Source organism: Lithobates pipiens, unplaced genomic scaffold (assembly GCF_037356315.1).
Source record: "Lithobates pipiens isolate NorthernLeopardFrog02 unplaced genomic scaffold, aLitPip1_a1.2 Scaffold_19, whole genome shotgun sequence".
In the NCBI taxonomy this organism is placed as follows: Eukaryota; Metazoa; Chordata; class Amphibia; order Anura; family Ranidae; genus Lithobates; species Lithobates pipiens.
Genome location: NW_027507764.1, coordinates 19,011,823 through 19,026,526, shown reverse-complemented (window position 1 = coordinate 19,026,526; position 14,704 = coordinate 19,011,823). Strand labels below are relative to the sequence as shown.

The 14,704-nt window shown below is 46.7% G+C and overlaps 1 protein-coding gene across 3 annotated transcripts in view; it reads right to left on the bottom strand.

The window, feature by feature from the left end:
• SNAP47 (synaptosome associated protein 47) overlaps positions 1-14,704 on the bottom strand; it is a 91,178-nt gene that overhangs the window by 69,000 nt on the left and 7,474 nt on the right. The gene's annotated exons all lie outside the window — the stretch shown is intronic.

Below are 14,704 nucleotides of genomic sequence, written 5' to 3'. Positions count from 1 at the left end.
GCCACATCCAGCCCGGCTTCCTGCCAGTGATCTGTGCTTCACAATACGGAGACTGCAACATCCACTGCCAGCCAACCATAACCCTCCAACAGTCCCCCTAATGGATTTAAGAAAGGACTCGGACGGGCCTTCCTAGGTATAAGGAGGGCTTCTGATAGAGCCTCTTGGATCTAAGGGGGGAGTCCGATAAACCCTCCTGTATCTAAAAAAAAATGACTCTGATGGGCCCTACTGGATGAAAGGAAGGACTCTGATGGACCCTCTTGGATATAAGGGGGGCTCAGTAGGGCCTTCCTGGATCTAACAGAGGCTCCTCATGGACCCTCCTGGATAGCAAGGAAGATTATGATGGCCCTCCTTGACCTAAGAAGGGGGACTCTGATAAACCCTTCTGCATCTAAGGGGGGACTCTCATGGGTTCTTCTGGATCTAAACAGGGACTGTGATGGGCACACCTGGATTTAAGCAGTGACTGATGGGCACTCCGAGATCTAAGAGGGACTGTGATGGGCCCTCCTGAATATAAAGAGGAACTATGATGGGCCCTCCTGAATCTAAGGGATGACTTTGATGTGCCTTCTTGTCTCTAGGTGGAGACTGTGATGGGCACTCCTGGATCTAAGCAGGGACTGTGATGGGCATTTCTGGATCTAAGGAGAGACTGTGATGGGCACTTCTGGATCTAAGGAGAGACTGTGATGGGCACTTCTGGATCTAAGGAGAGACTGTGATGGACACTTCTGGATCTAAGGAGGGACTGTGATGGACACTTCTGGATCTAAGGAGAGACTGTGATGGGCACTTCTGGATCTAAGGACAGACTGTGATGGGCACTTCTGGATCTAAAGAGGGACTGTGATGGGCACTTCTGGATCTAAAGAGGGACTGTGATGGGCACTTCTGGATCTAAGGAGAGACTGTGATGGATACTCCTGGATCTAGGCAGGGACTGTGATGGGCACTTCTGGATCTAGGCAGAGACTGTGATGGGCACTTCTGGATCTAAGGAGGGACTGTGATGGACACTTCTGGATCTAAGGAGAGACTGTGATGGATACTCCTGGATCTAGGCAGGGACTGTGATGGGCACTTCTGGATCTAAGCAGGGACTGTGATGGGCACTTCTGGATCTAAGGAGGGACTGTGATGGGCACTTATGGATCTAAGGAGAGACTGTGATGGATACTCCTGGATCTAGGCAGGGACTGTGATGGGCACTTCTGGATCTAAGCAGGGACTGTGATGGGCACTTCTGGATCTAAGGAGGGACTGTGATGGGCACTTCTGGATCTAAGGAGGGACTGTGATGGGCACTTCTGGATCTAAGCAGGGACTGTGATGGACACTTCTGGATCTAAGGAGAGACTGTGATGGATAATCCTGGATCTAGGCAGGGACTGTGATGGGCACTTCTGGATCTAAGCAGGGACTGTGATGGGCACTTCTGGATCTAAGGAGGGACTGTGATGGGCACTTATGGATCTAAGGAGAGACTGTGATGGGCACTTATGGATCTAAGGAGAGACTGTGATGGATACTCCTGGATCTAGGCAGGGACTGTGATGGGCACTTCTGGATCTAAGCAGGGACTGTGATGGGCACTTCTGGATCTAAGGAGAGACTGTGATGGATACTCCTGGATCTAGGCAGGGACTGTGATGGGCACTTCTGGATCTAGGCAGAGACTGTGATGGGCACTTCTGGATCTAAGGAGGGACTGTGATGGACACTTCTGGATCTAAGGAGAGACTGTGATGGATACTCCTGGATCTAGGCAGGGACTGTGATGGGCACTTCTGGATCTAAGGAGGGACTGTGATGGGCACTTATGGATCTAAGGAGAGACTGTGATGGATACTCCTGGATCTAGGCAGGGACTGTGATGGGCACTTCTGGATCTAAGCAGGGACTGTGATGGGCACTTCTGGATCTAAGGAGAGACTGTGATGGATACTCCTGGATCTAGGCAGGGACTGTGATGGGCACTTCTGGATCTAGGCAGAGACTGTGATGGGCACTTCTGGATCTAAGGAGGGACTGTGATGGACACTTCTGGATCTAAGGAGAGACTGTGATGGATACTCCTGGATCTAGGCAGGGACTGTGATGGGCACTTCTGGATCTAAGCAGGGACTGTGATGGGCACTTCTGGATCTAAGGAGGGACTGTGATGGGCACTTATGGATCTAAGGAGAGACTGTGATGGATACTCCTGGATCTAGGCAGGGACTGTGATGGGCACTTCTGGATCTAAGGAGGGACTGTGATGGGCACTTCTGGATCTAAGGAGGGACTGTGATGGGCACTTCTGGATCTAAGGAGGGACTGTGATGGGCACTTCTGGATCTAAGCAGGGACTGTGATGGACACTTCTGGATCTAAGGAGAGACTGTGATGGATACTCCTGGATCTAGGCAGGGACTGTGATGGGCACTTCTGGATCTAAGCAGGGACTGTGATGGGCACTTCTGGATCTAAGGAGGGACTGTGATGGGCACTTCTGGATCTAAGGAGGGACTGTGATGGGCACTTCTGGATCTAAGCAGGGACTGTGATGGACACTTCTGGATCTAAGGAGAGACTGTGATGGATACTCCTGGATCTAGGCAGGGACTGTGATGGGCACTTCTGGATCTAGGCAGGGACTGTGATGGGCACTTCTGGATCTAAGGAGGGACTGTGATGGGCACTTCTGGATCTAAGCAGGGACTGTGATGGGCCCTCCTGGATCTAAGCAGGGACTGTGATGGGCCCTCCTGGATCTAAGCAGGGACTGTGATGGGCCCTCCTGGATATAAAGGTCAGACTCTGATGGGCCCCTCCTGGACCTAAGGAGGGACTCTGGTGGGTCCTCCTGAATCTAAGGGAAGACTCTGATGGGCCTTCTTGTCTCTAAGTGGGGACTGTAATGGGCACTCCTGGTTCTGAAGAGGGCCTTTGATGGGCACTGCTGTTTCTCAGAAGGAAACTGTGATAGGCACTCCTGGATCTAAAGGGACTGTGATGGGTACTCCTGGGTCTAAAAAGAGACTGTGATTGGCAGTGCTGGATGTATGGATGTACTTTGGACTGGGCATAATTAAAAGGTTGTGATGGGCCCTTTCCTGGATCTAAGGGGGGACTGTGCTGTGCCATCCTGGATCTAAGGGGAGGGACTCTGATGGGCTCTCCTGGATCTAAGGTGGAACTGTGGTGTGTCATCCTGGATCTAAGGGAGGGTTGTGATGGGCTCTCCTGGATCTCAAGGGGGACTATGATGGACCCTCCTGGATCTAAGAAGGGGACTGTGGTGTGCCATCCTGGATCTAAGAAGGGGACTCTGATGGGCTCTCCCGGATCTAAGGGGGAACTGTGATGGGCCCTCTTTGATCTAAGAGGGAGGGGGGGGGGGGAACTGTGGTGGGCACTCCTGGATGTAGGGAAAGACTTGCATAATAAATTCATTTATTTCAGTGCGTGAATATTTGTCCATAATGCAGTCCTGAAACGTTTGGAGACCCCTGCCCTAGAGCCAAACAAGCATTTAACTTTTGCAGTACGAAGGCAGCCCCACTGCAAGGGAGGATTTTTTATTTTTATTGGAGTTAAGCTTCAACATTCTATGGGAATACAAGCGGCAATATAATAGTTTTGCTTTTGGGGTTAATGTGGTTTTAACTCTAAACTGGTGACCTGCAGGGGCTTTTAACCACTTGCAGACCGGACCAATTTGCTGGTCAAAGACCAGACCCCTTTTTGCGATTCGGCACTGCGTCGCTTTAACTGACAATTGCGCGGTCGTGCGACGTGGCTCCCAAACAAAATTGACGTCCTTTTTTTCCCACAAGTAGAGCTTTCTTTTGGTGGTATTTGATCCCCTCTGCGGTTTTTAATTTTTGCGCTATAACCAAAAATAGAGCGACAATTTTGAAAAAAACGCATTATTTTTTACTTTTTGTTATAATAAATATCCCCAAAAAATATATAAAAAAACATTTTTTTCCCTCAGTTTAGGCCGATACGTATTCTTCTACATATTTTTGGTAAAAAAAAAAATCGCAATAAGTGATTATTGATTGGTTTGCGCAAAAGTTATAGCGTTTACAAAATAGGGATAGTTTTATAGCATTTTTATTAATAATTTTTTATTATTTTTTTTTTTACTAGTAATGGCGGCGATCAGCGATTTTTATTGTGACTGCGACATTGTGGCGGACACATCGGACATTTTTGACACATTTTTGGGACCAGTGTCATTTATACAGTAATCACTGCTATATAAATGCAGTGATTCCTGTGTAAATGACACTGGCAGTGAAATGGTTAACCAGTGGGTGGCAGTGTAGGGGTTAAGTGTTCCTAGGGGTGTGTTACTAACTGTGGGGGGGTTGGGCTTTCATTTAGTGAACACTGATCTCTGCTCCAATCACATGGAGCAGAGATCAGCGTCACTAGTTGCTAGGCAGAATGGAGAAATGTTGTTTACACGGCATTTCCTCCATTCGGCCGCTCCGTGAGACGATCGCGGGGATGCCCGCGGCGATCGAGTCCGCGGGTCCCGCGACCGGACTCACGGGGGTCCCGACCAGCGCGGGAGCGCGCCGCCGGCGGCGCGCTCCCGATGGCAGGGCGGCATTGAATATTGGACGTACCTGTACGTCAATATGCCTGCCCGTGCCATTCTGTCGACGTACATCGTCGTGCGCTGGTCGGGAAGTGGTTAAAGCATTGCATATGAAAAAATGTGTAGATAAATAATAACGGATAGATAACTAAATATTTGTCCACCAGGAAATCAGGGTGAAAAATCTGCCTTTTACAACCGATCTGTTGTAACGATGTATGGGCTCACACACATATTTGCTGTAGCAAAACTATAATATATATATATATATATATATATATATATATATCATATACACACACACACAGTGTTCAGCATAAATGAGTACACCCCTTTTGAAAAGTAATTTTTTTATTTTTTTTAAATGAATATCTCAATGTTCTTGTGTGCAATTTCCAAAATCTTTACAAAATTGGAGTTTTATAGAACATTTGTTACATGAAAAGTAAGGTTAACAATATAACTTAGATTACAAAATCTTCAGTTTTACTAAAACTAGTTGATAGAAAAATGAATACACCCCACACCAAAAACTCCTCCATCTAGTATTTTGTATGACCTCCGTGATTTGTAAGGACAGCACCAAGTCTTCTAGGCATGGAATGAAGAAGTTGGCGACATATTGCAACATCGATCTTTTTCCATTCTTCAAGAACAAGCTCTTTTAGAGCCTGGATGCTGGATGGAGAGTGATGCTCGTCTCTTCAGAATTCCCCCCCCCCATAGGTGATCCCTGATTGGGTTCAGATCAGGAGACATATGTAGCCACCGATTCACTTTCACTGTTCTTCAGAAATAAAACAAAAGAGAGGGTATGACAGAACCACGTGAATTTGTTGTGCCACATCCTAAAACATAGCAAAAAAGGAGAAAGAGTCCCAATGGGTGTGGATTTTTAAGGCACATACAAACTGAAATGATATAAAAGTTATTTTATTACATAAAACAACCAACGGGTATATATATATAGCCAGTATTAATACTATATTCGATTACGTCGTATCATTCATTTGAAAAGAATCACCCTACGCGTTTCGGAGCTTGACAAAGCATGTCCTTCTTAAGGGGTGTAAATACGTTGTTGTAGAATAATATTGCTAACAGATATGGTAGTAACCCACAGGTACTATTTAATAAAAACAAGTAGTTATACAGGACCGTGTAGATATGTATGACTCCGCCAGTGTTCGGGGCACATCCCACAGTTTGTCTATACTCCAGCAAGTGTTATAGATGTCATGCAGAAATGGTATCAAAAAACTTCTGCAGTCCCAAAACAGGGGAGAAGTTCATGAGGACTGAAGCTTTAACAGTCCTTTACCCAGAACTACTCTTGGAGGTATAGGATTGTTGAAAAGGATAAACAGTGTGGTGTACTTTTTAGATGTATACTGTATACTAATTTGTTTTTTGTTTGTTTTATGTAATAAAATAACTTGTATATCATTTCAGTTTGTACGTGCCTTAAAAATCCACACCCAGGGGACTCTTTCTCCTTTTTTGTTCTTCAGAAATACATCAGTGGCCTTAAATGTGTGTTTTGGATCATTGTCCTGTTGGAAAAGTTCACGGAGACCAAGGGCACGGAGTGATGGTGGCATCTTCTCTTTCAATATTGAGCAGTATATCTGTGAATTCATGATACCATCAAGGAAATGCAGCTCCCCGACACCAGCAGCCCCACAGAAGGACACTTCCACCACCATGTATCACTGTAGGCACCGTGTATTTTTCTTTGTACTCCTCACCTTTGCAACGCCATACAGTTTTGAAGCCGTCAGTTCCAAAAACATTTATCTTGGTCTCATCACTCAGAGTACAGAGTCCCAGTAGTCTTCTTCTTTTTATCAGCATGGGCCCTGGAAAATTATAGATGGGATTTTTTTTTTGTGCATGGGCTTTAGGAGAGGCTTCCTTGGTGGACGACACCCATCCACACCATTCCTCTGCCGTGTCGTCTCACGGGAAACAATCACCCCAGTTTGGCCTTCTACTTCTTTAGCTAACTGCAGTGAACTTGCATGGCGATTTTCTTCAATCCTTCTCATCAGAAGAGGACCTGTCAAGGTGGTAACTTCCATGGACTGTGGGTTTTGGCTTCCGCTCCATCTTTTTAAAAAATTTTGTATCACTTCTGCTCCAGTATTCTGACCGATAAGTAAAGCTTTGCTGATCTTCTTGTATCCTTCACCTTTCTTGTGCAAAGAAATTATTTTCTTTCTCAGGCCTTGTGGCATTTCTTTTCCATGTGGTGGCATTGCTGACAGCATGAAATGGGAGGGGGCTTTCTTCGCTAAGTAACGCCCCTTTTATATTCACATGTCTGATGGACACCTGTTTAACCACTCGCCGACCAGCACACGCCGATGTACGTCGGCAGAATGGCACGGGCAGGCAAATGAGCGTACCTGTACGTCCCTTTAAATTTGCTGCCCTGCGCTGGTCGAGACCCCCGTGAGTTCCGCGGACTCGATCGCCGCGGGCATACCCGCGATTGTCTCACGGAGCGGCCGAATGAAGAAATGCTGTTGTAAACAGCATCTCCCCGTTCTGCCTAGCAACTAGTGATGCTGATCTCTGCTCCATGTGATTGGAGCAGAGATCAGTGTTCACTAAATGAAAGCCCAACCCCCCCAACAGTTAGTAACACGCCCCTAGGAACACTTAACCCCTACACTGCCACCCACTGGTTAACCCCTTCACTGCCAGTGCCATTTACACAGGAATCAGTGCATTTGTATAGCAGTGATTACTGTATAAATGACAATGGTCCCAAAAATGTGTCAAAAATGTCCGATGTGTCCCCCACAATGTCGCAGTCACAATAAAAATCGCTGATCGCCGCCATTACTAGTAAAAAAAAAAGAAATATTAATAAAAATGCCATAAAACTATCCCCTATTTTGTAAACGCTATAACTTTTGCGCAAACCAATCAATAATTGCTTATTGCGATTTTTTTTACCAAAAATATGTAGAAGAATACGTATCGGCCTAAACTGAGGGAAAAAAATGTTTTTTTATATATTTTTGGGGGATATTTATTATAACAAAAAGTAAAAAATAATGCGTTTTTTTCAAAATTGTCGCTCTATTTTTGTTTATAGCGCAAAAAATAAAAACTGCAGGGGTGATCAAATACCACCAAAAGAAAGCTCTATTTGTGGGAAAAAAAGGACGTCAATTTTGTTTGGGAGCCACGTCGTACGCCCGCGCAATTGTCAGTTAAAGCGACGCAGTGCCGAATCGCAAAAAGTGGTCTGGTCTTTGACCAGCAAAATGGTCCGGTCTGTAAGTGGTTAATGAATAATTACACTGACTTGTAGATGAATTCTTGTTAATTAAAATTTTGATGCCTAAAATTTAGCTTTGCTCCTAAGCCCTTGTACACACAGTCAGACATTCCGACAACAAAATCCGTTGGATTTTTTTTCCGACTAATTTTGTCCTAAACTGGTGTTGCATACACACGGTCGGACAAAGTTGTCGGAAAATCCGATCATTCGGAACGTGATGACGTTCATTCGTTACGACGGGACTACGTTCAAGCTAGTAGCCAATAGCTTTGGTGTAGGAATTTGATCTGAGCATGCGTGGCACTTTGTCCGATCAGAATTCTCTACACATGATCGGACAAAGTCCGATCGGATCATGTTGTCAGAAAGTTTTATATCCAGCTCTCAAACTTTGTTGATCGGACATTCCGATGGAAAAAAGTCCGATGGAGCCCACACACGGTCAGATTATCCGACAACAAGGTCTGATCGGACATTTTCCGTCGGAATGTCCGACCGTGTGTACAAGGGCTATGACTTTCATTGGGGTATATTCATTTTTGCAAAATGGTCTTGAATCCATTTGTTAAGAAAAATACTTTTTTTGTGTGCGCAAATTAACAAATCTTGGTTGCAATCAATGTCCCGCATTAGTGGGAGTATTTTGTAGTATAGCATCCCATAGAAAATGTTGATTCTGAAAGGAAAGTAAAGGTTTCTGACAAATCTATTGGGGTGTATTCATTAATGCTGAGCAATAAATTATATATATATATATATATATATATATATATATAATGCACACACACTGTATCTCACAAAAGTGAGTACACCCCTCACATTTTTGTAACTATTTTTATCTTTTCATATGACAACACTGCAGAAATTACGCTTTGCTACAATGTAAAGTAGTGAGTGTACAGCTTGTATAACAGTGTACATTTACTGTCCCCTCAGAATAACTCAACACACAGCCATTAATGTCTACACCGCTGGCAACATAAGTGAGTACACCCCTAAGTGAAAATGTCCATATTGGGCCAGATTAGCCATTTTCCCTCCCCCAGTGCCATGTGACTCATTCATGTTACAAGGACTCAGGTGTGTTCAATTTGGTGTTATCGCTCTCACTCACTCATACTGGTCACTGGAAGTTAAACATGGCACCTCATGGCAAAGAACTCTCTGAGGATCAGAAAAAATAGAATTGTTGCTCTACATAAAGATGGCCTAGGCTATAAGAAGATTGCCAAGACCCTGAAACTGAGCTGCAGCACGGTGGCCAAGACCATACAGCGGTTTAACAGGACAGGTTCCACTCAGAACAGGCCTTGCCATGGTCGACCAAAGAAGTTGAGGTCACGTGCTCAGCTTCATATCCAGAGGTTGACTTTGGGAAATAGATGTATGAGTGCTGCCAGCATTGCTGCAGAAGTTGAAGGGGTGGGGGGGTCAGCCTGTCAGTGATCAGACCATACGCCGCACACTGCATCAAATTGGTCTGCATGGCTGTCGTCCCAGAAGGAAGCCTCTTCTAAAGATGATGCACAAGAAATCCTGCAAACAGTTTGGTACCCCACCAGGGTAATGACGGCGGATTCTCAACTTGGCAGGTTAAGGGGCTCCAGGGGATTTGTGTATTTGGGGGGGAAACTGTCTTTCCAGTTTCCTCATTTCTTAGAAAAGTCCACTTTGGGACTTTGAGCCTGGGGATTTCCTAGAGATCCGGCTGGGATGAAATCCCCAGTCCCGGGTCCTGATTTTGAGAATTACCAGTACAATGACAGGTCAGGTGTGTGTTGGGTAGGGATGAGCTCGGTGTTCGACTCGAACATCGGCCGTTCATCTGTTTGGCAAATTCAGAACTTTGTGGACCGTTCTCACCAAATTCGTGCAGCGCTCACGGTCCACAATGCATTACGTCATTGCAGTGCATTGCTGGCTCATGATTGGCCAAGCATGCGGAGTCACAGCGCCAGCAGCGAGGAGAGCCAATTATAGCTCAGGGGGTTTAGTACATGCCCCACACTTTATAAGGCCGCCAGCGCGGTGGCCTTGTGTAGTGTGTTCCGGCGTGCAGGGAAAGTGCTAGATAGGCAGGGACAGTGGGTGTTGTGTGCCTCCAGCACAGTATACACCTGTATCTACCCTTTATTGCTGGTGTTCTCTGATACAGCCATCTGCAGGAGTTAGTGGGTGTTGTGTGCCTCCAGCACAGCACAGTATAGACCTGTATCTACCCTTTATTGCTGGTGTTCTCTAATACAGGCATCTGCAGGAGTTAAAGTGGGTGTTGTGTGCCTCCAGCACAGTATACACCTGAAGATACCCCTTATTGCTGGTGTTGTCTGTTGCATATCTTGCATATTAGCCTTTAAAATTAGCACTTTTGATTTCGAACGTTCGAGTCCCATAGACTTTAATAGGGTTCTAAAGTTTGTACGAATTTTAGGTCCGTTCGAAGGTTCTGGTGTGAACCGAAACGGGGGGGGGGGGGGGTGGGGGGGTGTGTTAGGCTCATCCCTAGTGCTGGGCTATTTGTAGACATCTCACTATGGTTTTGGCCTTCACCCCAGTAGAAAGGAAGTCTGGCCAAGGAGTCAGGAGGGCTCCATGTGGGAGCCAAAGCATTAAGTTTCTTCTAGCTGTGTGCACCAAGATGGTGAACAGTCTGTAAGACATAGACAAGGGCCTGGAGTGTAAGGCCAGAGCGGCGGTGCTGTAAGTACAAGCCAGAAAAGGGCTGAATGTTGTTGATGTTGAAGGAAAAGAAATGCTGAAATCCCCTGGGGGGGGGGACCTATGTTTACTGAACTTTCTTTTAATAAAAAATTGGCAAACGACTATAGACATAGACAGAGACAGAGAGAGACACAGAGAGAGAGAGAGAGAGAGAGAGAGAGAGAGAGAGAGAGAGAGAGAGAGACACAGAGAGAGAGAGAGAGAGAGACAGAGACACAGAGAGAGAGACAGAGACACAGAGAGAGAGACAGAGAGACAGAGAGACAGAGAGACAGAGAGACAGAGAGAGACAGAGAGACAGAGACAGAGAGAGAGAGAGACAGAGAGACAGAGACACAGAGAGAGAGAGAGAGACACAGAGAGAGAGAGAGACACAGAGAGAGACAGAGACAGAGAGAGAGAGAGACACAGAGAGAGAGAGAGAGAGAGAGAGAGAGACACACACAGAGAGAGACACACACAGAGAGACAGAGAGAGAGAGAGATCACACGCACCCACCCATAAATTATTATATAAATACTGTGGTATGCAAATGCTTTGATTAAATAGGTTTGGATGGAAGTCCCCTTTGCATCTAGCAGACCTGATTTTTCGGGGGAATTTTCTTGCACTCCGATTATCATAACAGACAGACAGAGAAGAGGCGATCTTCCCGTGATCTCAGCACACCCCGTCTGATGGCCTCAGCCACATATCTCCAGTGAAATCAGGACGGAATTGCTTTCACAGCTCAGGTTCTTTGCCCGCTCTCCCCGACTGCACGGCGCAATCTCCTTTTAATGCCACTGGAGAGTCTCCAGAGAAAATATTGCCCCAGCTTTTAATTCCTTCCTCACTTGTAAAGCAGCAGCTGGCCGGTGTTAATGAAAGGCGGGTTTGGTCCAAACTTTTTTTTTTTTTCCTTAAATTAACCTCGCAGTAGCCTTGGACGGATGTGCGGAGATGCGAGGGATGGCAGGCACTGAAATGGTAAAGGATGGTAATGAATTATGTATGTCCTCTGTACAGCTATGGATGTGTCTGCATTCATCGGACACCATTTAGAACAGCGTGATTTCTCTGAACGCAATTCCTGCAGTGCGAGTGATATTCAGACCTTTCTCAGAAGGAAAAAAAAAAACTCAGTTAAAGTGGAACTCTGGATTTATTTTTAGTTTCATTTTTCTTTTACCTAATAGTTTAAAAAAAAATCTGAGTTGTACTTGCCCCCTTTATGCTCCAGTGCTGTCACCGGCTTCCTCCTCCGCCCGGTGCCATTGGTACTCTTCAGGGCAAAATGACCTGGAAATGGAAATTTCCGTTTCCTGGGTGCCCAGTCTGTTGGTTACATGTCCTCTAGGGGGCGCATCATCACACAGGTTGGGCTCACAGTAACACAGGACTGAGCAGCGGGGTGGGGGTGGAAAATTGGGTAATTAAAAGCGTTCTTGTTCCCCTATAATCAGGAGTCTCCAAACTATGGCTCACAGGCTACATCTGGCCCGCTACAAGATTTTATCGGGCCCTCAGCAACTGCCTGTGTAAATACCCCAGCTGGCTGGCAGTGGTCTGTGTTTTTCAATATGGAGACTGATACATCCACTGCCAGACAGACAGCCATAACCCTCTCACAGTCCCCCTGATCTTGAATGTAAAGGGGGGGGGGGGGGGACTCTGGATATATAGGGGGGCTCTTATGGGACCTGTGGTATCTAAGAGCGGACTCTCACGGGGTTTACTGGATAAAGGGGCGGGCTCTCATGGGGCCTCCTGGATATAATGGCGGGCTCTCATGGGGGGCCTCCTGGATCTAAGAGCGGGCTCTAATGGGGGCAACCTGCATATAAGGGCTGGCTCTCATGGGTCTTCCTGGATATAAGAGTGGGCTCTCATGTGGCCTCCTGGATAAAACGGCAGGTTCTCTTGGGGGGGCCTCCTGGATCTAAGAGCGGGCTCTAATGGGGGCAACCTGCATATAAGGGTAGGCTCTCATGTGGCCTCCTGGATATAACGGTGGGCTCTCTTGGGGGACCTCCTGGATGTAAGAGTGGGCTCTAATGGTGGCAACCTGCATATAAGGGTAGGCTCTCATGAGAGGCCTCCTGGATCTAAGAGCGGACTCTAATGGGGGCAACTTGCATATAAGGGTAGGCTCTCATGTGGCCTTCTTGATATAACTGCGGGCTCTCTTGGGGGGCCTCCTGGATCTAAGGGTGGGCTCCCATGGGGGCCTCCTGGATATAATGGCGGGCTCTCATGGGGGGCCTCCTGGATATAATGGCGGGCTCTCATGGGGGGGCCTCCTGGATATAATGGCGGGCTCTCATGGGGGGCCTCCTGGATATAATGGCGGGCTCTCATGGGGGGGCCTCCTGGATATAATGGCGGGCTCTCATGGGGGGGCCTCCTGAATATGAGGGCAGGCTCTCATTGGGGGGGTCCTTTTTTTTTCCTAATTTCCCCGTACGTGTCTGGTTTTTGGTGCATTTGAGCGATTTTTTGCTACTAATCTAATCCTGAGTGAAAGGAACTTAGAGGAAGCACCTACTAGGTTCTGCACATACTGGGACCCCTTGCAAGGAATATGCAGGAGACCCCCCCCCTCTTTGAGTGATCATCTACCTCCTTTTCTCTGAATGCTGCTTACCTTACAGCAGTAAGGTAAGAAGTTAGTACACCTACGGGTGTCATTTACACCGAAGATCCACACCACTGAAGACACAGCGCCACCTGTTGATGCTACACGTCACTTTTGAGTTTACACTCTGCACTTTTTGGGTTTGGAAGTTATCAGTTCTTCCAGACTGTGATTCATCGGCTCTCTGAGTTTTGCAAATAAAATCCATTCAAGTGGATCTATTGTCAGTCTCAAGTTACTGGGCCATCTACCACGGGACATCCCCTAGACGTGCAACAAGGAGAATGGAAGGTAACAGTAAGCCCAAAAATAACCAGCAGCTCCTTCGGGGGTTAGTGCTACACATACATACACATATATTTATTTATATATACACACACACACACATATATATATATATTATATTACTGATTATATATATATATATATATATATATATATATATATATATATATATATTAGAGGTCGACCGATATGGGTTTTTCTCTGGCCGATGCCGATGCCGATATTTAGAAATCATGGAGGCCGATAGCCGATATATGATGCCGATTTTTTTGGGCCGATATGTTAGGCCGATTTTATTTTATTTATTTATTTTTAATCCCCCTTGATCTAACACACCTTTCCCACTGGGGCGTTTTTTAAGGCGCTTTTGGGCTAAAAATAGCGCCTGTAAAGTGCCTGCAAAATGGCTCCCCTGCAGTCTGTGTGAAAGATAGAGTGCTTTCACACTGATGAGATGCGCTGGCAGGATCTTAAAAAAAAAAGTCCTGCAAGCAGCACGTTTGGAGTGGTGTATACCGCTCCTCCACCACTCCTGCCCATTGATATGAATGGGCACCACTGCCGAAGCGCATGCAATGCGATTTGGCAGCGGTGCTTCATGGGCGCATTTAACCTCTTCCTTGGCCGCTAGCTGGGTTATATGTGCCCCACTAGCAGCCAAACAGCACCGCTAAAATGATGGTAAAGAGCCGCTAAAACTTGCGTTTTACCATCAACGTCTGCCCACTCCAGTGTGAAAGCAGTCTTCATAAGTGATACAGAAAATTTCTTACACTTAAAGCGGAGGTCCACCCTAAAATGGACCTTCCGCTCATCGGAACCCTCCCCCCCTCCGGCGCCACAATTGGCACCTTTCAGGGGGGAGGGGGGTGCAGTTACCTGGATAATCCAGGTAACTGCACCCACTTCCGGGCTAGCTCTCTGCGGAAAGGGGCGTACATTACGCCCCTTTCCGCAAGTGCCCACCCCCTTCCGCAAGTGCCCCGCTGCCTGCTGGGAAACACACAGATCCCAGAGGCAGCGGGGACCGTCCTCATTGCGCAGCGCGGCTCACGCATGCGCAGTAGGGAACCGGGAAATTAAGCCGAAAGGCTCCATTTCCTGATTCCCATACCCAAGATGGCGGCGGCGGCAGCACTCGAGTGTCGATCTAGAGATCGGCTTCGGGTGCCGACATCGCGGG